This window comes from Bacillus rossius, chromosome 1, assembly GCF_032445375.1.
Source record: "Bacillus rossius redtenbacheri isolate Brsri chromosome 1, Brsri_v3, whole genome shotgun sequence".
Lineage (NCBI taxonomy): Eukaryota > Metazoa > Arthropoda > Insecta > Phasmatodea > Bacillidae > Bacillus > Bacillus rossius.
The window spans coordinates 104,816,954-104,841,630 of NC_086330.1; the positions used below are offsets into that span (position 1 = coordinate 104,816,954).

Genomic DNA, 24,677 nt, shown 5'->3' on the forward strand with positions numbered 1-24,677 from the left:
TAATAAGTTTTGTTATTATCATACACGACATTGTTATAATTTTCATGTATTGTATTTGTTTTGTTAAGGCATTGTTAGGTTTTGCTACAGTAGATAGTATCAACAATGAGGCAAGTGTTAAAACGATGTGTTTATTTATATATGGGGCATTTCCCTTGCGGGTGTTATTCACAATAGGTAATTATGTTTTTACGTGTTACTTGTTTCATTCATTTTTAGTGCATCCAAAACGCAGCTGCAAGTTGTAAACGGAAAACGTACGACTCCACACAGGACGCAGGAATACCCTGTGATAACGCAACACGATGATTTAATAAAATACATATATGATTGTGAGTAGTGTATGTAATAAGTACTATATTAATAGCTATTACATGGAGGTATTCTATGGAGTTGAAGTCAACTGGATTGCAAAACAAATTGTAGCTGTATAAACGCTTTATATGTTAGTAGTTTTTTTTTGGTAAATTTAAAGGACCTCGTTAGGAAGAAGCATTAAAATGCCATTATGTAGTGAGTATTGTGAAACAAATATGAAAAACACATATGCAGGGAATTAACATTAAACTTAATGATCAATAATTGTTTTACTATCCAGATTGACAAGGGGTTGAGGGGTCATGCTCATTTTGAATTTAATTATTAACATAGCAAAATTGCACACACCAATTCCCTTGTTATCACCATGACCTATTACCAATTAGGTAGGCTATTGGGATCTTAAATCACTCCATAAAACTTTATTGTTTGAAGTGTCTATGTTTACTTACATGCTAACATATGCACCCAAAATTGACTAGTATTTAAACGTGCATTACACTAATTAGAAAAATCAGTTACATTCATGAAGGTCAATTGAGTTCAATTAAAGTTGAAGTCACTCGCGTTAATAAAACAACTGTAGCTGTATAAAGGTAAATGTAAAAAGTTTGTATTAAAAGCATCTAAAGAACTTACTAGGAAGAATCATAAAAATGTCTTCACAAAGTAAGTATTGTTAGATATGAACACCACATCAGCAAGGAATAAGCTTTATACATTAGAATAAAATAAATGGTTTTTCTGTCCAGATGAGAAAGCAAGTTGAGTTGATCTAGTTTTGACTTCAATTATTAACATGTCAAAATTATACACCCACTCACTAACTTCTTACCTCCATGTTTATACTGAATATGTTAAAAACCCATAGACCACAGCTTCAAGATGAAACCTAGCATTGTTTTCACGCCAGTATATGGATGGGCAAAGTGGTTATTATCAACACTGTTTTGTAACAGTAATGGTTACAACTAAATAACCAAATATTTAGATGAGACATGTGTTTTCCCATTCACATCACATATAATTAAAATATATATATATATATATATATATATATATATATTTAAGGCCATTCAATTATAGCAGAATCTCAAAAGTGATATTTCTTTGAAAATAAAAATTTCTTCCATCCTGGTTGTAGATGTAATTCAATTAAATTCAATAAACATAATGAGACAGTTTGATATTGATTCAAGCATTTTATTTATTTTCACAACTACCACACAATGGCTACTGACTAAATGAATATGAATATGAATGTGAATATATGTATATGTGTGTGTGTGTATATATAGCGCTCTTTAAAAAGGAAAATATTTTATAATTTAGCTTATACTCTGCTTTTTTTTTTTTTTTTTTTTTTTTTTAACAGTTCTTGGATAACCAAGAAGTGTGTAAAAAAAAACACTGGTATAAAAGTAAAAGAATCAACTCCTAAACATTTCTTGGATAACTGAGAAAAGTGTGAAGGAAATGGCTAGTAGGTATTGACAGTTTCATTTGAAAAAAAAAAAAATTACTATTTGATAGCAAGAATTGTGTAAGGAAAATGTCCTTAAAATACACAATTGTTCATAACAAATATGGTTTACTAGACAAGTTGTATGGTAAAATATAATGTATCATACGTCTGTTCATAATTCTAAATTTAAAAATAATTTTAACAGTTACTTTGAAGTTATGGTAGGCTATTTGTTGTGCCCACTAGATTTGTGCCATGTGTCCACTGCACAGTTAAAAGCTAGATTTCTTTGCTCCTCATAACCAGTTATCATAAATGAAACAATGTAGCAAAATGGTTATTGTTTCATAGCCATGATCTCCTCTTCTCGCACCGAGCCCTCTTGGGTGAGAGCCGGGTATCCTGTAGAGAAGGTTGAGCTGGTCTTGCGGTAGGATTCACATCCGGCTGGTATGCAGGTGAATAGCTAGTGGGGTGAGGGATGGGGCTAGGCTATTCATTGAAAATGTCGGTATTTTTACAAGGAAACTTTAATTGACCTGAATGTCCAAACAGTTCAATTGGTCGCCTGCGTCGGCTTTCACAACATACACTGAATTATACACAGTACACCCTATCGTCAAGGAAGGGGGGGGGGGGGGGACAAATTCCCTAGGCCGAGATAGGTCCTCAGATGGCCTGGCTCGCGAAGGAGGGGTGCGAGCTGCAGAAAACGGATAGCCAGTTCTGCTGCTCCCCCTATGATCGTCCTATGGTCAGTGGGCGGATTCCAGCCTCACTGGCCGTCGGGCCGATCAACCTTTCAGGTGGATGACCTCGCCTTTATATAGGGAGAAATGTGTGGGAACGAAGAAAAGGAAGGGAGGGGCAAATTAACTCCTCTTTGGAAGGGATGAGATGCGCGCGCATAAATCTCGCTGAAATTTCCCTGCCCTGGTGGTGGAAGTATAAACTGGATATTAATAATTAGAAAGAAAAGATAAACGTGGCATAAATAATTATATGTAAATACATATATATTCAATCCTATGTATTAAAAAGTATTTAAACTTGCTTTACAACTTAATTATATACTTTTATAAAATATAAATATAGTTGGTAGATCGCCGTTCACAAGATGGCGTCCCAATGTACATGTTCAGCTGTGGCAAAAGAAAAATATCCATTTGTGTACATAACTTGTCCGTATTTACAATTATATTCTGAAGTACATTAATATGTGTGGTTATAACAACGTAAAAAATTAAGGGCGAAGATGGTTGGTTGCTTTAATGAATTATACTATTGTTCGTCGCTTTGTTTATAACCTACGACGTCGCACAGATTCCTCGCCGCATATTACGTGAGTAGGCCTATTGCCGAAATACCTTTTTCCCTGAATTGCTTCTGAGCTTATTAAAACTCGTTTTGGGTATAATTATAACGTAAAGTAACGTGATATTTAACATAGAGAGGGCGGGCAAGCGTCAACCATTATAAATACTGGTATCATTATCTACTTTTATAGTAAAAGTAAAGTTTCATTGCTTCAAATTTTCTAGTCAGAGTGAAAATTTTTTGTAACCTGATGTTACAATACCTTATTATTAAAATATTATAGTGACACCTAGCCTAGGTTATCTGTCACACTCTTACCTTTTATGATAGCATCAGGTGAATTCTTTAAATGATACTAAAGCACTGTCATCATGCTAACCCTGTAGCAAGTGCTGTGAGCAGTATAGACATTGTTGTTTATCTTGTAATTTTAGGAACAAATAAATATTTTTAAAGTTTAAAAAATTTATTTTTTATATATACGAGTGGTCATTAATGATATGTCTTATTTTACACTTGTTATGAATGTTTATATTATTTTGAACTGTCAAGTATTTGAGGTAGGCTGAATTGGTTGTGCGCACTCCCGCTTGGCATGCTATATGCAGCTGCAGTTCTCAAAATGGATGTTATTCGTCTTTATAGTAAAACCCCATTGTTTCAATCCCTTGACCTGTGCAAATTTTTTGTTTTAAAAAGTCAAAAGTTTGAAAGAGAGTGGCAGAAAATTTGTTGGAAATGCATAGCGCTGCATTTCTCTTTGCGAGCACTCTACTGCATGTGGAACAGTAGACATCCCCTCCCTGTGGCAGAATCCCTTCAACCATCCTGCCATAGATAACAGTTCCGTGGACCCAGGCATGTCTTACCACTGGCCAGCCAGTGGTTCCCAACAATTGTGATAATCACTTGCTCTTGGATATGCTACCCTCTCTGCTTATTTTATTACTAGGCACCTGAAAAGTTTGTGATTGCAAAAAAATTTGTGATTTACAATGCTTTGAATTTAAATGCTATTTTATAATTTTTTTTCTTCTTTTATCTTAATTCGTACAAAAATAGGCTCATTTTATGACTTTCAGGACTTTCTTGTAAAAATATATCTCAAAAACAGTGTATGTGTTCTAAAGAAAAAATGCTTAGAATGAAATTTGCAATTTAATTATGTACAAAAAAATTGCTACAAAAAACTTTTTTCTGTGACCGTTTTAATTTTATTGGCAAATGTCAATACACCCTGCAGTGTGGCTATTTTGTAATTCTTCTGCTGTAGCTTCAAGTCCTTCCGACTCTTTACCGTAACTATGGTAAGGGCTTAGTCGAAAAACTCTAAACTGCGTTAATTATGCCACTTTTGATTGCCTCCTGAACCATGGGTTTGACAAATGAGACAGAATAACAAATTGGGATGTGAGTGCTGAGGGGGGTATGAGGTTGGGAAGGGAGAGAGCTTTTTCGTGTGTGTGTGTGTGGGGGGGGGGGGGGGGTGCATGGATGTGTATGAACATATCATTTCTTTTTAGAAGATTTATACTATTTAAATAAATTTATCTTTCATTTTAAAAATTTGTCAATATCTTGCCAGAGACCACTGAACATGGACTTGGCATAAAAAATGGCATAATTTGACACACAGGCACACAGAAGTAGAGGGTGAGTCAGTCTGTCCAAAATTGTTTATTACAATCCCCCCACCTCTAATGACCCTGTTCCCTGGAATTGTGAGGGGTCTTAACGACAAGGTTTTACTGTATTTTCCATCTCTTGTCCATGGATAACATAAAGCTTTCTGGTATTAGTTTCTAACACATTTGGCTATATGTTATTGTTGTATTGGTACCTTGCGAAAGGTCTTGCAAAGTAAATAGAAATGACATTTTTGAGAGGCATAACCAATTAAGTCTTCATTGTGGGTCTCCATGCTTCCTATATATAACCTTTGGCCCAAATCCTGCATTGCATACTTCCTTATTGTCCAAATTCGTTTTGAACCAATAAAAACACTTAATAATATCTTAAACACAGTATTAACATTTATGCAGGGTGGAAACTCCATAGTTTGTGAAGAAATGCTTAATTATCCTTCAGGTTATTAAACATAGCTGATATTTAGGTAATTAAAATGGGTGCAGGGTCGTAAGTCAATCAGTTTAATTTCTCTCCTGCCTTTTTGCTGATTGTTCCCTAAAATACTTGTGCTTGTACCAATATTTTTCTATTTGACTTCCTTTCATTACTTCTCGTATATCATTGCTTAATATACTCCATTAGTAACTCTAAACCAGTTTGTTGCTTTTCCTACACTTGTGCTAAGCTCCATTGCTCCATTCTTTTATACAAAGGGAAAGTGCTGCTCCGCACTGATACACATTGCCTTCCCCTTCATTCCCTATCATCCTACTTACCTCTCATGCTTATCACCTCCACGCTGATAGTTCACAAGACTTTTGGCTTGTAATATAACTATGTACACAAACAACTAAAGATGTAGGTACATTTATAATTAGTCTATGGTTTTTGCATGCTGTAAATGTTGGGTATTAAATATTAATACTACATTGTAACACATGCTGTGTAAATATGTATCATCCTCTTGTTGTGACTAGAGTAGTACTTGCTTTGTTTTTAGTTAGTTGTAAGCCAAGATAGCCGTGCGCCTGTATTCTTTCACGGGATAGCTCAGTAATAAATCATGTGAAAATGTGACTCTGGCTGTTTTTAATACGGCAACCCGATTTACAGACCAACAGGTTATGGGCCCAGCAGATTGTCAGAGTTTAAAAAACATTTTTCTCGGCGTGATAGTTTATCGGAGCGTAAAAGTGGCAGATGCAACACAGTGTTTACAAATGAGAAAGCGCAGGAATCTGTGAAAACGTCTGAAGACAACCTGTGTTAAAGTTAAAATCACCAATTATGGCCAGCAACAAATCAAGGGAAACCCAAATTAGCTGGTTGCCCGGCATCAAAAAACTGCAAGGAACTGAAAATTATACAGTTCGTGGAAGTTCGGGATGTAAATGTACCTCACTGCAGAGGACTTGTGGCCGAGTGTAAATGGCGCCGAGGAAGATACAACCAAGGATAAAAAGGCAAAATCCAAGATTTGCCTGATGATCGACGAAAGCCTATATCCAATAGTCAAAAGCTGCAAAACAGCTAAACAAGTTTGGACCAAATTAGTAGACACCTACGAAGACAGAGGGCTGACAAGGAGGTTATCCCTACTTAGAAAACTATTCAGAATACAACTGAAGGACATCAGCTGTATGGAAGAATACCTGAACGAAATTCTGTCCCTGTCGTAGAAGCTAGAAGCAATACATGCCGAGATCGATGATGAATTTCTAGGAGTCATCATGCTGAGTGGTTTAACGGAAGATTACGAACCAATGATAATGGCAATGGAGAGCACAGGAGTAAAAACTACTTCAGACTATATAAGATCAACACTTATCCAGAAAGACGAAACCACGCCGCCCCAAGGAATCAGCATTGACATCAAAAGGTAGGAAAGATGATTCGGCAACTATCACGTGTTATAAGTGCAACAAGAGGGGACACAGAACGGTTGCATGCAAGAGCCACATTATTTGTTTCAACTGCCACAAAAAAGGGCATAAATCAAATGATTGCCGTATGAAGAAGAACTCCCACTTTAGAAGGGCAAATGCAACAGAATACAGACCTACCACCCTAATCACAGACTTATAATCAGTGACCACTGGCACCAGAGACTGGATAGTGGATTCGGGAGCTACATCCCTCATGACGATGAACAAGCACTGCATAGCTGCCAACTTGTACAATTTTCCCGTACAATGTACGATTTTGCGCCCTAATGTACAATTGTACTATTGGTGTAAATTATTGTACGATTTCCAAGCTTTTTCCAATTTTTGTCTCTTTTGGGTGATTCGTAACAGTAAATCTATACTGATGTCATACAATTACGGTATCGAACATGCGGTATCAAGATCGTACACAACAGAAGACGTATAGTATATAATAAAGAAAGCTCGTAATACTGTATTTTCGGAACTAGCATACTCCATTTGTAGTAGTTATGCCATATTTTCACTATAGCGTACCGTAATATTCACTCATTGTACGAACGTAACCTTGAACGCCATTGGCAGTGGAAAATTACTGTGTTTGCTACAGGGAGAAGCTACACCTACGCGTACGGGAATTGTTTGTTTTCAAGCATGCGCGGAAATTCGCGGTAAAAATGGCGAGTAAACAGGGAAAAAATCTTATAACCAAGTATTTTTAGATTGTTATAGTAAAGAAATTCCGTGGGTTAGGCGTTCAAAAACTGGCGTCAATTATGCTTTCTGTGCTTATTGCTCGTGTGAAATAAATATTTTGCACGGGGGTAGAAATGACTTGAAAGTTCACAAAGGAACAGTGAAATACACAAGGAATGCTTCACTTCGAAGTTCAACCAACATTAGTAATTTTTTTAGTGTTCAAAGTGATGATTTTAGTGTTATTCGGACAGAATGTTATTTCACATCATTTATTCTGGAACATAACCTGCCGGTGTCAGTAGCAGATCATGCTGGACCTTTGTTGAGAAAAATGTTTCCTAGGAGCGAAGAATCTAATAAATACAGTTGTGGACGCACCAAAACCACTGCAATAATTGCAGAAATGGAAAGTGAGCGTCAAAATGTTACAGCAGGTATGGTGAAAAAAGTTCCATTTTCAATTGCTACAGATGGGAGCAACGATGATTCTAAGCTTTACCCAGTTGTAGTGACCTATTTTAGTGAGAAAGATTCTCAAATCAAAATGGATTTGCTTGAAATTGTACTGTTAGAGGGTGCTTCAACTGGGAAAAACATCGGGAAAATGTTGCTCAACAGTAAAGAAAAGCATTCCATTCCTGTTAGAAATTGCATTGCCCTAGGTTCCGATAATGCATCGGTCATGATTGGCCACAAAAATGTTGTAGCCGCAGAACTTCAGCAACACCATGAAAATATTATTGTTTTGGGATGTGCATGCCATTTACTGCACTAAGCAGCAGAAAAGGGTTCCACAGGGCTTCATGTTCGTGTAGATGAAATCCTTGTTGATATTTACTACCATTTGCATAAAAGTGCTAAACGTAAAGATCAGCTCAAGAATTTGCAAATTCTCTGTGATAAAAAATCTAAGAAATTCTTGAAACATGTCTCCACTAGGTGGCTATCCCTGGGAGAGTGTATCGGTAGGTTAATAGATTTGTGGCAACCCTTAATTTGGTTTTATAAAGAAGTAGATAGTAAGCTTGAATGTCCAAAAGGTTCTTTACATTTGTACAAAATCCCTAAGAAGTTGCCAGGTAAAGTCGAAGAAAGTTCTTGCAGAGCTTCAGATGAAAACAGAAATGCAGGCTTGCATTCAGGTGAAAGTTCCTTAAAAAGAAATTCAACTTCAGATAACTTTTGTTATGGCAAGAATATCAAGCAGTCATGTGAACCAGAAGAGCAAAAAACCATTCCAATTTTGTCACGTCAAGAGAGAGTTTTCATGTTTCTCACTGATGACCTAAATAAAGCAGTATGTTATTTTTTGTGGCATGTTATTCCTGTTTTTGATAAGACAAATGTTATCCTGCAATCTCAAACACCTCACATACATCTTCTTAGGGGATTGTTGACAGACGTGTTAAAAGAATTGCTTGTGAAATTTGTAAAACCTCATGTCATCAAGACAACACCAGTACTTAATGTTCTGTACAATAGTGCTACAAACCAGAAGTCCGATGAAGACCTAGTTTTGGGTTGCAATGCATCAAAAGTAGTGGCTACATTGACACAGTCTGACAAATCTAAGTTTTACACATCAGTTAGGAATTTCTTTAAACTCTCATGTGATTACATTATTTTGAAATTTCCCTTGAAAAATGAAATTTTAAAGCATGCTGAAGTGGTTAATGTAAAAAATATTGAGAGCTCATCATTTTCTTCAGTGAAGTATTTTGTGGACATGTTTCCTGCTGTTCTACTTGTCAAGGATGGGGAGACACGTGAAGAGGCACTAGACATTCTTCAACAACAGTTTTGTTCTTTGCAGGTGGACAATGACATCTCACTGGATTCAGTGGAGAGAATAAACAAGTTGTGGTTTACATAGGGAAAATAGGTAGTGGTGTTGGTGGTCTTAAGTATGACAGAGTTGCTCATGCAATACTATCAGTGTTGGTTATTCCACATAGCAATGCTGAGTGTGAGAGGGTTTTTAGCAGCATTAAAAAAAATAGGACCACTTTCAGAGCTTCAATGTCAGACAAAGTTTTAAACAGTATATTGTTGGCAAAACGTACTAACAGCATTTGTTATGAACAAGACTTCGATGAAACTTTTCTCAAGAAAGCTAAATCTGCCACATGTATCCCTGCTGCAGAAAAAATAAATAACGTATTCAAGCACCATGATATGTATCCAGTGACATGCACTTAGAATCATTAAAAAAAAGGTATGTTTCCAAAATCAAATTATTACCATATTGTTTTTTACAGTTTTTTTCGTGAACATCATATGTGCAAAACAAAATAATTTTTGCCGCGCCTGTTTACGTATAAAAATTGCCTTTCAATGATTGTACTATAATTGTACTATTTTCTTTTGTAAATTGTACTAATTGCTTTTCTGTAAGGTTGGCAGGTATGGCACTGGATACACACAAGAAATAGTTGTAGCAAACAACAGTAGCCGCCGTGTGTTCAAAGCGGACGGTCGTGTGTGTGCGATCGCGCTCCGTGTATATCTGTTGTTTTGTGACAAAATCAGTATTAATAATTCGCTACTTAATCAGTCTGACTTCTTGGGGTTCCCCTCAACCCTAAATGATGCGTGTACTTTTAATCACGATCTAACTCATCCGAGTATGTTTCGATCACCCACGAAAAAAACTCCTACTAATGCGACGGGATCATGTGATAAACCTATGTACGAGCTACGTATCGAACCATTAAAGTCAGATCAAATAAATATGGAAGCTCTATATAATCTAGTGAATTCTCTAAGTGTCAAAGTTGATGAACTAAAAAGTGAGAACCTCGTGTTAAAAACGCTACTCCTTGATTCCAGAGAAGAAACTGTCAAAATTAGGCAAGAAATGATACAAATAAAGGAACATTTATCATCAGGTAAAGACCATAATGCAACTTATAGTCAAGTAATTAAGAATTCTTCCACTCACAAGACAGCGGAACGTGTAATTTCTCAACGGGACACGGTAAACCGCAGCCAGCCGCGTGACCTACTTACCAGTCAGCAGGAATCCCGATGCGTCATGAGACACGATGACAAAGAACGTGTCGACAGTACACCATTCACGTTAGTGGAACATAGGCGCAAGTCCAACACAAGAGATACCAGTGACATTAAACGTTCAACGGAAATGAAGAAAACTCCTATGAAAATTGGGATTCGTAACATTTCCACACTTAAAATGATACCCAAACCAGCACCCAAAAGAATGAAAGCTCTTTTTGTGACTCGTTTCGACCCAAGTGTACAAGAACAAGAAATTGTAGAATACATCTCAAGTGAACTGAACTTAGATCATATTAAAGTAACGAAGATGAAAACTAAATTCAATTCATATGCCTCCTTCCATGTTCAGGTTTTAGAAGAGGACTTCAGTCGAATTAATAACATTGTGTTTTGGCCCAGCGGCTGCCTAATAAGCCCCTTCTATGGTAAATTACACCCAGAACAAATCTTGAGCAACTCATCCACTACCGAGGAACTAAACACCTCTACCTGCAACATCGCAACTAATTCTACTGCTATTTCTAAGCCTACATCTGCTCCTACTTCTGCCTTAGCGCCTGGAGGGGCTTCTCACTAGTTCAGTGTGAAACTTAAAAATGAGGAGTTTATTTTATTTTATCAGAATGTAAGAGGCTTGAGTACCAAAGCAATTGAATTTTTTGAAAACATCTCGCGTAGTGATAATGATTTAGTATGTCTAACTGAAACTTGGTTCACCGATAATAGTCTGAATTCTCATTATTTCAACAATAATTACCTTATTTACAGATCTGATAGGGACCCTGTATTAACTTTGAAGAGTAGAGGTGGTGGTGTCCTGACTGCTGTTAATAAACATAAATTCAAAAATGTAACATCTACGCATGAATATGACTATCCAGGAATAGAAGCTGTCTGGATAAATATAAGAACACATGATAAACCTTTAATCATTGGGAATATCTATATTCCCCCTCAAACAACTCCTTCAGCTTACACTTCATACTTTGAGGCCCTTGAAGATAAGTTTGTGAATTCTGATGTCTCTTTATTAATAATTGGTGATTTTAATGTTCCAGGCATTGTCTGGCCTCAATTACATACCCAAAATATAGTTCATTCAAATATTAAGTCGAAAGCCAGATCATTAATCAACTTTGTATCAGCAAGAGGTTTAATTCAGCTTAATCAAACTCAACCTTCGGCCCAACTCTTGGACCTATGTCTCACTAATATTGAATCATGTCTGGTTAGCAAAGCTCTGGAACCACTAGTTAAAGAAGATAGCTTTCATCCTGCATTAGAGATAAACTTCCAATTTGATATGTCAATAAACGATAATACACCGTCTTCATATAAAAACTATAAGATTGGTGACTATCTCGGCCTTTTTATTGCTCTTAGGGACCATGACTGGTCAATTTTATACAATTCTAAAAATATAAATACCATGGTTGACTACTTAACGTGTACAATGAATGATCTTATAGATTTATTTGTACCTACTACTATTAAAAAGGCTAAAAAATATCCCCTATGGTATTCCAACCAACTAATAAAATCTCTTAAGAAGAAATCGCACTATCATAAATTATATAAACGAAATCTGAATCCTCTTTACTATTTATTATTCTCAGATTACCGTAAGGAAACTAAATCGCTTATGTGTAGGGATAAAACAAACTGGCTTTGTAATATTAACAATAAAATTAAGCAAAACCCTAAAAAATTTTGGAATTATGTTAAAATAATGAGAAAGGGTTATAGTCAGCATCCCTCAATTAAAATTAATAACTCAATTACGGATAATAATTATTTAATTGCAAATTCCTTTGCTGAATATTTTTCAAGTGTCTATGTTACTACAAATAACACAAATAACCAAAACATATCTCCTTGTTGTTCATACAATATTCCAATGTCTAATATCTCGATTAGTTTAGTCCTATGGAGTATAAAAACCTTAAAATCTACATTGTCCACAGGACCTGATAACATACCAAATTTTATCATCAAAGGTTGCTCCTTAATCCTTGCTCCTCTCTTACAGCATATATATAATTTCAGTATTCTAAATAGCATCTACCCTGATAAATGGAAAATTGCCAAGGTTATTCCTGTACACAAAAAGGGCAAAACTTCTATTGTTTCAAATTATAGGCCTATATCCCTGTTAAATGGATTTGCCAAAATTTTTGACAAAATAATATTTAAACACTTAGCGTTTAACGTAAATAATAGATTGTCTGATTCACAGCATGGGTTCAGAACAGGTAAAACAACCATGACAAACTTAGTCTCCTTTCTTAATCCTATTTATTCAGAAGTCATCACACGTGGTCAAGTAGATGTTTGTTACTTTGATTTAGCTAAAGCTTTCGACACTGTTAATCATCAAATACTACTAAGTAAATGTTCCAAAATTGGGCTAAGTGATAAATATTTATCATGGTTAACAAGCTATTTAAATAACAGAAACTTTTATGTTTCAGTACAGAATATAAGTTCAGATCTCCACCCAACTCCTTCTGGCGTCCCGCAAGGTGGCACACTATCTCCTTTACTTTTCAATATCTACATTGATGATATAATATCTGGATTAAAGAACTCAGTTGGCACTCTTTTTGCCGATGACTTAAAGATATATAGAAAAATCTCTTCATATCATGACAGCTATCTTCTACAATGTGATATTACAGAAATTGCAAATTGGTGCACAAATAATTTGGTCAATCTAAACATGGAAAAAACTGCTATCATTACCTTCTCTAGAAAAACCTACCCATTGCAATATGAATACAAACTTGATAACTCACCTATTAAAAAATCTCAACATGTCAAAGACCTAGGAATTTTACTGGATCAAAAACTATTTTTTCATCTTCACATTGAAAACATTATCTCGGTATCTAACAAAATACTTGGTCTAATTAAATTTATCACCTTTAACACCTCCAATATTGACTCTATTCTCTCCCTCTATACAGCTCTAATAAGATCAAAACTTGAATATGGTTCTATTATATGGAACAGCATCAATAACACTGATATTGAAAAGCTTGACAGGATTCAATCTAAAGTATCTGACTATATTAACAAAAAATTAAATACCATCAATAACATAGATTTAAATTCCCTCCTTGGTTCATTATCAACTAGAAGAAAGATCTTAGATGCCATTTTTGTCTTCCATTGTTATTATGGTAATCTTATATGTCCTCATATATTTGATGTTACTGGCATTAAAATTCCTTCTTTTAATAGCCGTAACCCACCTTTTTTGTGCACACTTTTAAATACAAATGATATTATATATAGACTTGTTAACAATTTTAATATGTATGTTAATCACTTACAACCTACCAGAGAGAAAAAACTTGTTAAAAAAATTATTATTTCGGCATCCAAAGATTAATTATCTTTATGCTCTAATGTTATTACCTAAATTATTTAATACCAGATGTATTAATCTAAGGATACCAACTGTATTTTTCCACATAATATTATATGTTCTGTATTTATACATTTATTACTCTCATGAAACATTTTTGTTATTTTAAGTACTTTTCAGAAGTTAAGCACTCATATGGATATTTGTATGTTATGTTGTCTTGTCTTTGTTTGTCCTACTTTTTGTTGTTCTTATAATTTATTGTTCTGTTCTGTTACTGTATTTGTTTTTTTTACATGTCTTACATGTTGTGCCCACCGTTGGAGCCTTGTGCTGTTGGTGTGGCATGTAACAAATAAATAAATAATAATAATAATAATAAAATAATGTCTGAAGGTGCAGGGTTGGTCAAACTCAAGACTGAAGTAAACATATCTGATGCTCTCTATGTACCTGAGTTACCAGCAAACCTGTTGTCTGTCAGCAAGATGACCAACAAGGGTCTGAAGTTGTTTTTTGATAGTGAGGTTTTCAAGGTGTATGATGAATGCCAAATAAAGGGAAATGTAGTTAACAACTGCTAAAAATGAAGGGGGTATTTACAAAGTGAAGTGCAACTCTCACATCAGGAGCACTTGCAGCCAAAGTGATGCCTTAAGTGCTCATGATGTAAATGGAAAAAATGCAACAGTAGGTCTGCCAAGAAATTTGTGGCACAGAAGGTTAGGGCATTTGAACAGAAAATCCATGAACAAACCAAGGAGCATGTCAACTGGGATGGAGTTCAGCGATGACATAGACAGTGACTGTATAGCTTGTGTAATGGGAAAACAGTGTAGAAATTCCTATAGCAAACACGCAGGGATTACATCCAAAGGGGTACTCCAATTAGTACATTCGGATGTTTGCGGACCAATGTGCACGCCCACATGGGGTGGTGCCCTTTATGTGCTAACATTCACTGATGATTTCAGTCGAAAGACCTTCACTTACCTGCTTAGAAACAAAAATGAAGTTTTGGAAAAATTGAAAGACTTCAAAAATCTGGTGGAGACACAAACAGGGGCAAAAATTAAAGCATTGAGGACAGATAACGGAGGAGAGTATGTAAACAAAAACCTTGATCGTTTTTTGAAGGATTGCGGCATAATTCATGAAAGGACAACACCCTTCTCACCTGAGAAAAATGGAGTCGGTGAACGAGTGAACCGCACCCTGATAGAAAAAGCGAGAACCATGTTAGAAGACCTGGACAGAAAATATTGGGGCGAATCAGTCAACACCGCAACCTACCTTAAAAACAGAAGTCCAACAAAAGCAGTAAAAGGGAAGACACCGGAAGAGGTATGGACTGGGAGACAAACAAACATATCACACCTGAAGACATTTGGCTGCAAAGCAATGAAGCTCATCCCAAAGCAAAACAGGACCAAGTTGGACTCAAAAAGTGAAGAATGTATCCTTGTAGGGTACAGTGAAGAGTCAAGGGCCTACAGGTTAATCAATCCTACAAATCTAAAAAGAGTGATAATCTCAAGAGATGTGAAGTTTTTTTGAAGACAAGCAACGTATGGAAATTCTAGAATGAGAAACCAAAGAAAAAGAAATCGAACAAAATCCTGTTGTGTTCACAAAGGAGAGTACAGACGCAGAGGAAACAGATAATATATTGGAAGATGAGCCCTTCCATGGCTTCAAAAATCTACAAGAAAGAAGTGAAAATGAAAAGACTGTTACAGAGCAAAGTGAACCTGTGTTGCGAAAATCCCAACGAAAACAAAAACCAAAAATATTTCTGGATCATGAAACCTACCTCACAAACTGCAATGACACCCATGAGACAACACTGATAGAAGCAATGAATGGGCCACACAAAACAGACTGGGAAGGAGCCATTAAAAGTGAAATGGACTCTCTAAAGAAAAATTATTCCTTTGAACTGGTCGACCCGCCTACAGGCGAAATATTATTAAAGACGAAATGGGTGTTGAAAGTAAAGGAACAAGATAACAAAAAGGTATTCAAAGCAAGACTCGTAGTGAAGGGATGTGCCCAGACCTTTGGGAGAGATTATGATGAGACTTTCTCCCCGGTGGCAAAATATACCTCAATCAGGTATCTTTTCGCTTTTGCCGCAAAGATGGGACTATCCATAGACCACATGGATGTCGTTACAGTCTACCTGTACGGAGAAATCGACAGGGACTGTTATGTACTACCTCTCGCTGAAGTGGTGCATAAAGGCGAAGAAGGGAAGGTATGGAAGTTAAAAAAATCCATCTATGGTTTGAAACAAAGTGGCCGCTGCTGGAACCAAAAGCTGCATGAGGTCTTAGTACAATCAAACTTAGTGAAATCCAAAGCAGATCCATGCATTTACAAGACGGAGAAAAATGGAACCACCCCGATTGTCGCAGTTTATGTGAATGATCTCCTAATATTTTATAATGACCACAAATTAGCTGAACAACTTAAAGGACAGCTAAGGAAAAGCTTCGACATGAAAGACCTGGGAAAGGTAAAGAAATGCTTGGGAATGGAGATATCAAAAGATGAAGAAGATCGAAAACTATGGATTGCACAGAAGAGCTATACTCAAGACATCCTGGAGAGATTCAACATAGAACACTCGAAACCAGCAGGCACACCATTGGACCCGGGTTTGGACCTTACAGAACAGAGAAAAGCAGAAGATGAAGAGAAGTTGAAAAGGATTCCCTACCAGGAAGCGATAGGGATTATCTTGTACCTGTCACAGATTTCTCACCCAGACATAATCTATGCGGTAAGTCTGTTGAGTAGGTTTAATGACTTACACAGAGGTTCACTGGACTGCAGTCAAGAGACTCTTAAGATATGTTAAGGGGACACTGGACTACAGATTGTAATATGATGGAAAGGGTAAAAGTGATCTGGTGGGTATTGTGATGCTGATTGGGGAAATAAACTGAACAGTAGCTACAGTCAAACCTCATTATTACAAACCTGAAGGGACCATAATTTTAGCACTTTATAATAATGAGGGTTTATATTAACCAAACTATTGGGATATCATGACAAAAAAAAATTGATTGAACTTTAAATGCCTATATTTACAATTATAAAGAAAATTATACACACCGTTGGTAGTATAAGCTGGCTTCACTACATGCATGACAATATGTAAACACTGAAGAAAACAAACACAATGCAACACTTACAGAATAAATCATAATACAGTCAAACCTCTATCTATCGAACTCGCATGTATCGATTGTCCGTGTTTATCGTATACTTTCTACGGTCCCGGCAAAATTGCCATACAACTAAGGTTAAAAAAGTCCGCTTGTACCGATGTTCGAATTATCGTTTTGTCCGCATTGATCGTACAAAATATGTGGTCCCGTCACTATAAATTATAATAGATGATCGTTTAACCATAAAGATTTTGCAGAAATAACCATTTCTTAGAAAGAAACCGTCATAAAAACAGTAACGATAGTATACAGTAGTAAAAATAAAGTTAAATCTGCAGCCAAGTAATGGAGCACGTAAATATGAAGAAAAGACAAATGAACAACAACTTACGAAGAAATATGGATGATGTACCATAACTACAGCACAAACCCAATTGTTATCCTAAGATAATTACCATAAAAAGAACTAAAGATTCTTTGTCGATACCATAATTACTACAGAAGCACGATAGCTACCACATTTGCACTACAGTTACCGTAACAACCGAGATGTATATTTACCGTGACGGTAATGTATTTATTTGTGACATATTAAAAATAAAGAACATTATTGAAAAATAGGATGTTAAATTTTTATATGTACGTTTTGTACATGTTGCGAAGAAATAATGTGATCTGAAAAAATGCAGTACTACTACGAAAAGCGAAAAGGGTAATCGTGGATTTTTAGGTTATGGCAGTCTCTCGTTTTTCAGTAATATCGGCCGAAAATTAACAAGCGTATCGGAAGTCGGCAGAAATGCCGATTCAACTAAATATTGGCAAAATCGGCTTCTTCAGTACAGCTCTACATTTGATGACATGAGTAAACATATTTCAGACTTCAGGATATTGAAAAAGACTTTAATTTCCATGTAGATTTATTGTGCGTATGTTTTTTTTTTTGCAAGTGTAAATTGAATTAAGTAAAATACTTCCATTTTTATTTATTTTTCAACTGATTTAACTTTAATGACAAGTAACTGATATATTTCTGACACTAATTTTGAGGTTGAAATATTTTTTAAAAATTCTTAGAGTGAAGTCCACATCTATTGATGTCCGCATCTACTGAATTTTTTTGTTGGTCCCCTGAAAAACGATAGATAGAGGTTTGACTGTACAAACTTCAATAAACTTGCATTCATGACACATTTTTATTCAAACATTTGGTTTAAAAAAAAGCATCAATTCTGGTTTGCACTATCTTTTTCTTATAGGCATTGTTTACCACATTTAACTTTGGTCGTATATACTGCTGCCGACTCCCTACAAGTAGTTTTGCCAACAAGATTGTTACGATCCTTAAACCGTTGTAGCCAACCATTGCTAAACTTGAAGTCTGAAATTCCTAACCTCAATGCTAGGTAGTCTGCCTTCTTCTGAATCATAGGTCCAGAAATTGGCAAGTTTGCTGCACGCATTTCTTAAAACCACTGCAACAAGGTAGCTTCCATTTCTTGATGTTTTGGGCCTCGCATTCTTTTTCTTGTTGATAATCTGCACGAACTCGCAAAAGCCGATTCAATCTTTTCACGATTTTTTAGTATTGTCGACAACGACGATTGCGGGATGTTAAATTCTCTCGCAATTTCAGTTTTCGTTCTCTCTCCATTGTCTACTTCTTCGATAATTTTAACTTTAACATACAATGTAAGTTCATTGCGTTTACGTTTCGCAGTCATATTACAAAACAACTAACACTCAAAATTGAGGTTAAGATACACGTGTGTGAACAATGGAAAATATCAGAACTTTTTAATTCGTCAACCCAATTTACAGACCAACAGTAAATTCTCATACAACTGCTTTATATCTACAAATAATTGGTATTTGCCACCAAGCTCTCTCTCTCTCTCTCTCTCTCTCTATATATATATATATATATATATATATATATATATATATATATATATATATATATATATACATACACACACACACACATATATATATACATATATATATATACACACACACACACACAAATACACGCACACTTAGCCTTCAAGTTGCATAACTTATGCCACTTTTGATTGCCTCCTGAACTTCAGCTGGCACGGATGTGACAGATGAAACAGAATGACCTGATGGAATGTGGAAAGATGAGGGGTAAGAGAGAGTGCTAATTGAGCTGGGTCCCTTCCACTTTCTTCTTGTATTCCCTGTGGCTGTTAGCCAAGGTAACCCCTACACCCTCCTAATTCAGCCCCTTCAAGCGACCACCATGCTTTTTTCAAAAGAGGCTGTGTAACTTATACTGACGAAAGTGGCCCCTAAGAAGCTGTTTTAAAAACCACAAAACTAAAAAGAAACCAATTTTGGAGTGTTTACTAAGCTGTCATTCAATGACTAAGTTTAACATTGACAGATTTTTTCTGCACCTTTAGTATTAAATGTAGTATAAGACAAACAAAATATAATTTATAAGTAATTTCTAAGCATTAGGTTATGGTTTAACATATATTTTAAAAAAACACAGCTTTTAAGAAAAAATAACCTCCCCTCTTTGGGTCTCTAGCAATAACTCATCATTTTACAATGCTTTTCAAATGACAATATCGAACCCATGAGCCAAATGAGGGTGACATAGTAGCGACCCTCTGCCAAGCTTTTTTTTTTCCACTGTGTTTCAGTTTATTACTACTTTGAAGACTTATACTTTTAAGAGCCCCTCAAAAACTTGAGGTAGGGACTTGTAAATGAAAATGGATTGAGCCTTATGTCTCGTCAACAATAGGGTCATTAGAGACTATGAAATATGATGAGATGCTAATGGAGCATTAATGGAATGAAAGGGTGGGATAAATTGGAGTATGCCCATAAACCCCACCATCTCAAGGCAATGTCCACCACTTTTCTCACTTGTGAAACATCCAGGTTCAACCCCATCTTAATAGGGTGACGACATCTGGCTCTCTGGCCCCTGTTGCGAGTGATTCCCTGTCGTGACAAGAACGCCGGCCAGCCTAAAATTCAGGGAGTGAAAGGGTTCTCACCTTGTGGCTTACAACAGGGGGCCAGGACAACAGCAACCCCTCGAGATGTCGGCCGCTCGAGACGCCATTTAGTTCAGTCTATGTCGTTAAGGCACTGGCTGCTAAACTGCGAACCACTCACGAGTCGCTAGCGGAGCAGCGCTTAGACGCGTCCGTCGCGGATGAGAGGCGAGCTACGACTGACTCCCACGCACCGGCGCATGGCGAGCGGGAAGCAGGAGAGGGGGACGCACGATATGTGTGGGATACAGTACGCGGTCCGGGTCAGATTGCACTGTCATTCGTCACTCCAGCCGCCGCACTCGGGTGCGCTCATCGCTCAAAGCACCACTCAAAGCACGTTTTTACACTCATGCCCGGACCAGACGGCTATTGGCAACAGCGGGCCTAGGGACCAGGATAGACACGACAGCTGTCGTCAAGGGCCTACGTCCAATGCTAATGCACCATTTTTTAATCTTGTGATGCTTCACATTTTTCTGCCACTATGTTTGGCAAATCTGTCCCTTAAAAATATTTTCCTGCCGCCCAGTAGCTACAAGAATCTTATATATGCATATCTGTTCATATCAGCCTTAGAAATTTCACACGTAATATACTTAAACATTATAATTAAAAAAGTAAAAAAATAAATATATCAAGTGTTAAATTAAAGGTCTTTATGTATACTGAAAATTATTTTCCAGAATATTTATATATTGTTTTTATGTTTCAGCCTGGAATAAAGTGTCCAGAGAATTTGAACATTTTAATCAGACTGGGGGTGAACATGGTAAGTAGAGAGAAATTTTAATTTTTACCTATTAAAAAATTATGTCTGTAAATAGTGCAATCATTGTGAACTATTAAATATAAGTGTATGTATTAGACCACTTGTCTTAGGAATTTTGATACTTTTCCTATCATTACTTTACATCTTTGTGAAATTCATGTCAATTAATATGTATTTTCATTATCTAAAATTGTCTCACATAAGGTCCATGTCACATAAATTCATCAAATTTTATTAGTTCCCTAGGAGAGAAAAAAGTACACAGCAGTGTAGACTTCCATCATAGCTGTTGTGAATGAAACATGTTCTTCAGTGTTTTCAAACCGACTACATAGGTTCTGTTCTTTTTTTCTGTTTTTGTTCTTACTTTTTTTTTCCTCATCAACAAAAATTAAACTTACATTAATTGTGCTGAAACTACAATAAAACCCCGTTGTTATGACCTCGTTTATTAAGACCACCTTTCTATTGCGACTCCTTTTTGAGGACCTGTGAAAAGTGTTTGTAAATATGTCAAATATTGGAAGGAAATCAGCTAAAAATTTGCTGTGCTGCTCTAAGTAGACACCCCCTCCCCCCTCCTTCCCCAGACAATGGTTTTGTGGTGCCTGCATGTCTTCCCGCTGGCCGGCGGGCCATCTGGCCCTCAGTGTTATGTGCTCTTGTGCAATTTTGTTTTTATCTTGGTTTTAATTATTTTTTGTTGACAACTTTATGATTGTTTTACTCCTGTTTCACAACATTTTTTTGGTTTGATTTGGTGAGCAATTTTTGGTGATCCACACATTTTATTTACTACATTTGGTTTTGCTTTAGGCTTGACTTTATGATCAGTGGTTAATGCCTGCATGTTTTTTTAATAATACACATACTTATGATGTTTGTAAAATGATTATAAAGTAGGGCTGTGCTGGATCTCGAAATTGGGAAAATTTCAGAACCTTAAAAAAAATTTCTGTCTTTCAAAAGGCTGCAAAAGAAACTTGTATAGTTTTTGTATAAAACATCCTGCTCTAAACGTAAGGAAACATGCTGGCGAAGATTATCTTGACAGCTCAGGCAATTTTTTTTCCCTGTGGGTTGACAAAAAAGGTTGTTTGGTCACTTAACAGTGCGCAAAAAAAAAGTCTTTCCCTTTTCCCCAGTCACAGCACACAATACAGCTGCCATCTGTCTTCTACATTCCCTCCTCATCCTTTCTAACATTCCATGTCTCACCCGCTCATGCAAGCAAAAACAAACGACTTCTCTGGCATAGTATAAAGTTATGGCCCACGTTTAATAAATTATGATGTTAAATATTCCTTTTAGTTTCCGTATTAAATTAGTGTCAAATGGACATAGAATTTGTTAAAAGATTGTTTTGTGTTTACGCTTGTTTAAGTTAGTACAGTTGGGGGTCTATCATGCTTTTCTTTAATATCTTTTTTTTTTCGAAGACATCTGCTATTAAAATGAATTTATATTCAAGTTTGAAAAATTGTCAATTGTTTGCCAGAGATAACTGAACATGACTTGGTGCGAAAAAATTTTTAATTGGGTGGGTCAATAGGCAGAAAATGTTTAGTCTTTGACCTCCCCCCCCCTCTTTTATGACCCTTTTATAGGTTGTAGGGCCCAGTCATCCACACATGTTCCCCTGCAAAGTTGCAGGAATTATATAAAATACACATTTTTAATGTCACATGTGGGCCAGTACATGGACTGGGACAAAGAATCGGAGAGTTCATTTGTGGATTTCTTGATACAGACACCTTTTGGCATGAGTGTGAATGCATACAAAGGTACAAAAAGACAAAAAATATGTTTTTGTCTTATCTTATGAATCATGTTTTGTGTTGAAAATTATGATTGGAGATGTTCAAAATGACGTACAGCGACCTTGAGGCAGGAATGACACTGAGGAGCTATATTTTATCAGACCCTCTAAAACATTCCCACTGTTTGACACCATTTTCACATGCTTCTCTTATTCTTTCACACTTGATTCTTCAGCTGTCTCCATAGGTGTGATGTTAAAAGGTTTTTTATATCACCTAACACTAAAATGTTCATAGTTGTAAAACATGGGTATATCTAGCTCAAAATATATTGGGAGGAGGATCTTACGACTACACAGATGACATAGAGGGTCTATTTTGAAATGAGTTTCTTTCAAATTATTTAAACACCAGAAACCAACTGCTCCTCCCCTCCACCACCCTTTTCCCTTGGATACACCCTTGGTAGAGTTTGGTGACTAGGATGGTATGATAAAAACCACATTCTGTCTGAAAATAGCACGTCAGATAATTATAAAGAGTTGGTGTAGGCATTTACATTCAGTCATTTATCATTCATTGAGACGTCAATATAGAATTCAAACAATGCTTGTCTAAATATTCACTTGAGGTCCCAACACACGATCAATCCAGCTCCCAGTTAGGACTGCTCAACCCAAACTGACAGTTTGGATTGAATTGAGACCCCCTGCACAGTTAAAAATAAATTTAAAAAAGCAACCAAAGAGTATAAACAACAATGTCTGCCACGACTCTCAGCTGATGGACTGATTGTTTTGACTGGGAAAACACTGTTCCCACACACTGTAGTTAAGGACTGAGGGGTCTCAAACTCTCAGTTCAATTTGATGGAAAGCCATAAGTTCGTCGGTCCTTCAGTCCCGACTGACCAGTGGTGTACCGTCCACACACACATACACACATGCGACTGATATGTCCGAACTGAGCCTGTGTGGGGGACATTTACACTCCTAGTCATATATGATCTGTTTCATGGTTATTGATCAGGAAAGTTAAAATAGAACCATGAGTATCTGATAGTTTTTGTTCCAAGCAGTTATTTGTGTTTGGGGGGGAGGGGGGAGGGGAGATTCAGCCAGTGACATTGGAATGATCTATTCAGAGAAGAATAGAAGAAACACACAATTATGTTTTAACACATTCATATAGAGGGATACTAAGAGGTTCTAATATTAAATTCTTACTCCAGGAACGTATATGTAGAAAGTGTGTTGATATACAGTGTGTAGATATATAGCGTGTAATAGTTTGAGAAAATAACATAACTATAAATTACTTTTGAGGTAATATGGAATGTTAACCTTCTCAGGTGGTCCATGTGTTCTCTACTATGCAGAGAAAGAACCTAACCCCAAACTTAAAGGTAATATTATTTTTACATAGTACTGTATTTTTTTATATTTCAAGTTAAGTGTGAATATATATTTACATTTAAAATATAAATTAAACATTCTTGAAAATTGTTTATGCTTTATCTTTGAATATTCAATGTAATATAATGGCTGCACAATATTATTTCAGATTTCCAGCCGTTTGATCTCGAAGCATGGTGGGGTCAGCGTCTGGTGCAGAACATAACACGTACACAGTCATCATAGTGTTTTGTTTTTTTTAATAAAATGTGCAGAATATAACTATTGTACATGATTTATACCTAAACAATTTTACTTGCTTCATTCCTACAATTTTTATTGTATGGTGTAACTTTGAAATCCTGCATTGGTTTTAGCTCCGATAAATTTTTATAAAAACTGCAAAGTTTCAGGAGCATCTCAAAGTTTTGTATGTGTGTACAATCATAATTGTAAACTTAGTTGTGACAATTTTTAATGCGATTCTATTCTTTGAAACAACCATGATTGTACTTTAAGTAACTTAAATTGATACAAGTGTGAGTGTTGTAAATATTGTGGTTTTTCTTTGCAGCATTAAGTAATGGAAGATTTGTTAACTATACAAATCAGTATTAATGTACCATTCGTGTGTGTTTGTATATTTAAAATATAATAATTGTTTATGAATAATAAATATTTTTTTGTAAAAATATCTTATTTTAATATACATAATGGAAACAATTTATACTTTGTTAGTGTTATCAGATTCATGCACTAAAAGCCTTGCAGATATTCTCATTTTATCTACTCTATC

At 36.0% G+C, this 24,677-nt stretch overlaps 1 long non-coding RNA gene across 1 annotated transcript; it reads left to right on the top strand.

Annotated features, from left to right (window-relative positions):
• Window positions 1–219: 219 nt before the first annotated feature.
• Window positions 220–24,573, top strand: LOC134541427 (uncharacterized). The gene is made up of 4 exons (XR_010076636.1): window positions 220–332; window positions 20,671–20,727; window positions 23,839–23,892; window positions 24,051–24,573. It is a non-coding gene; the product is annotated as an uncharacterized LOC134541427 (long non-coding RNA).
• Window positions 24,574–24,677: the final 104 nt, after the last annotated feature.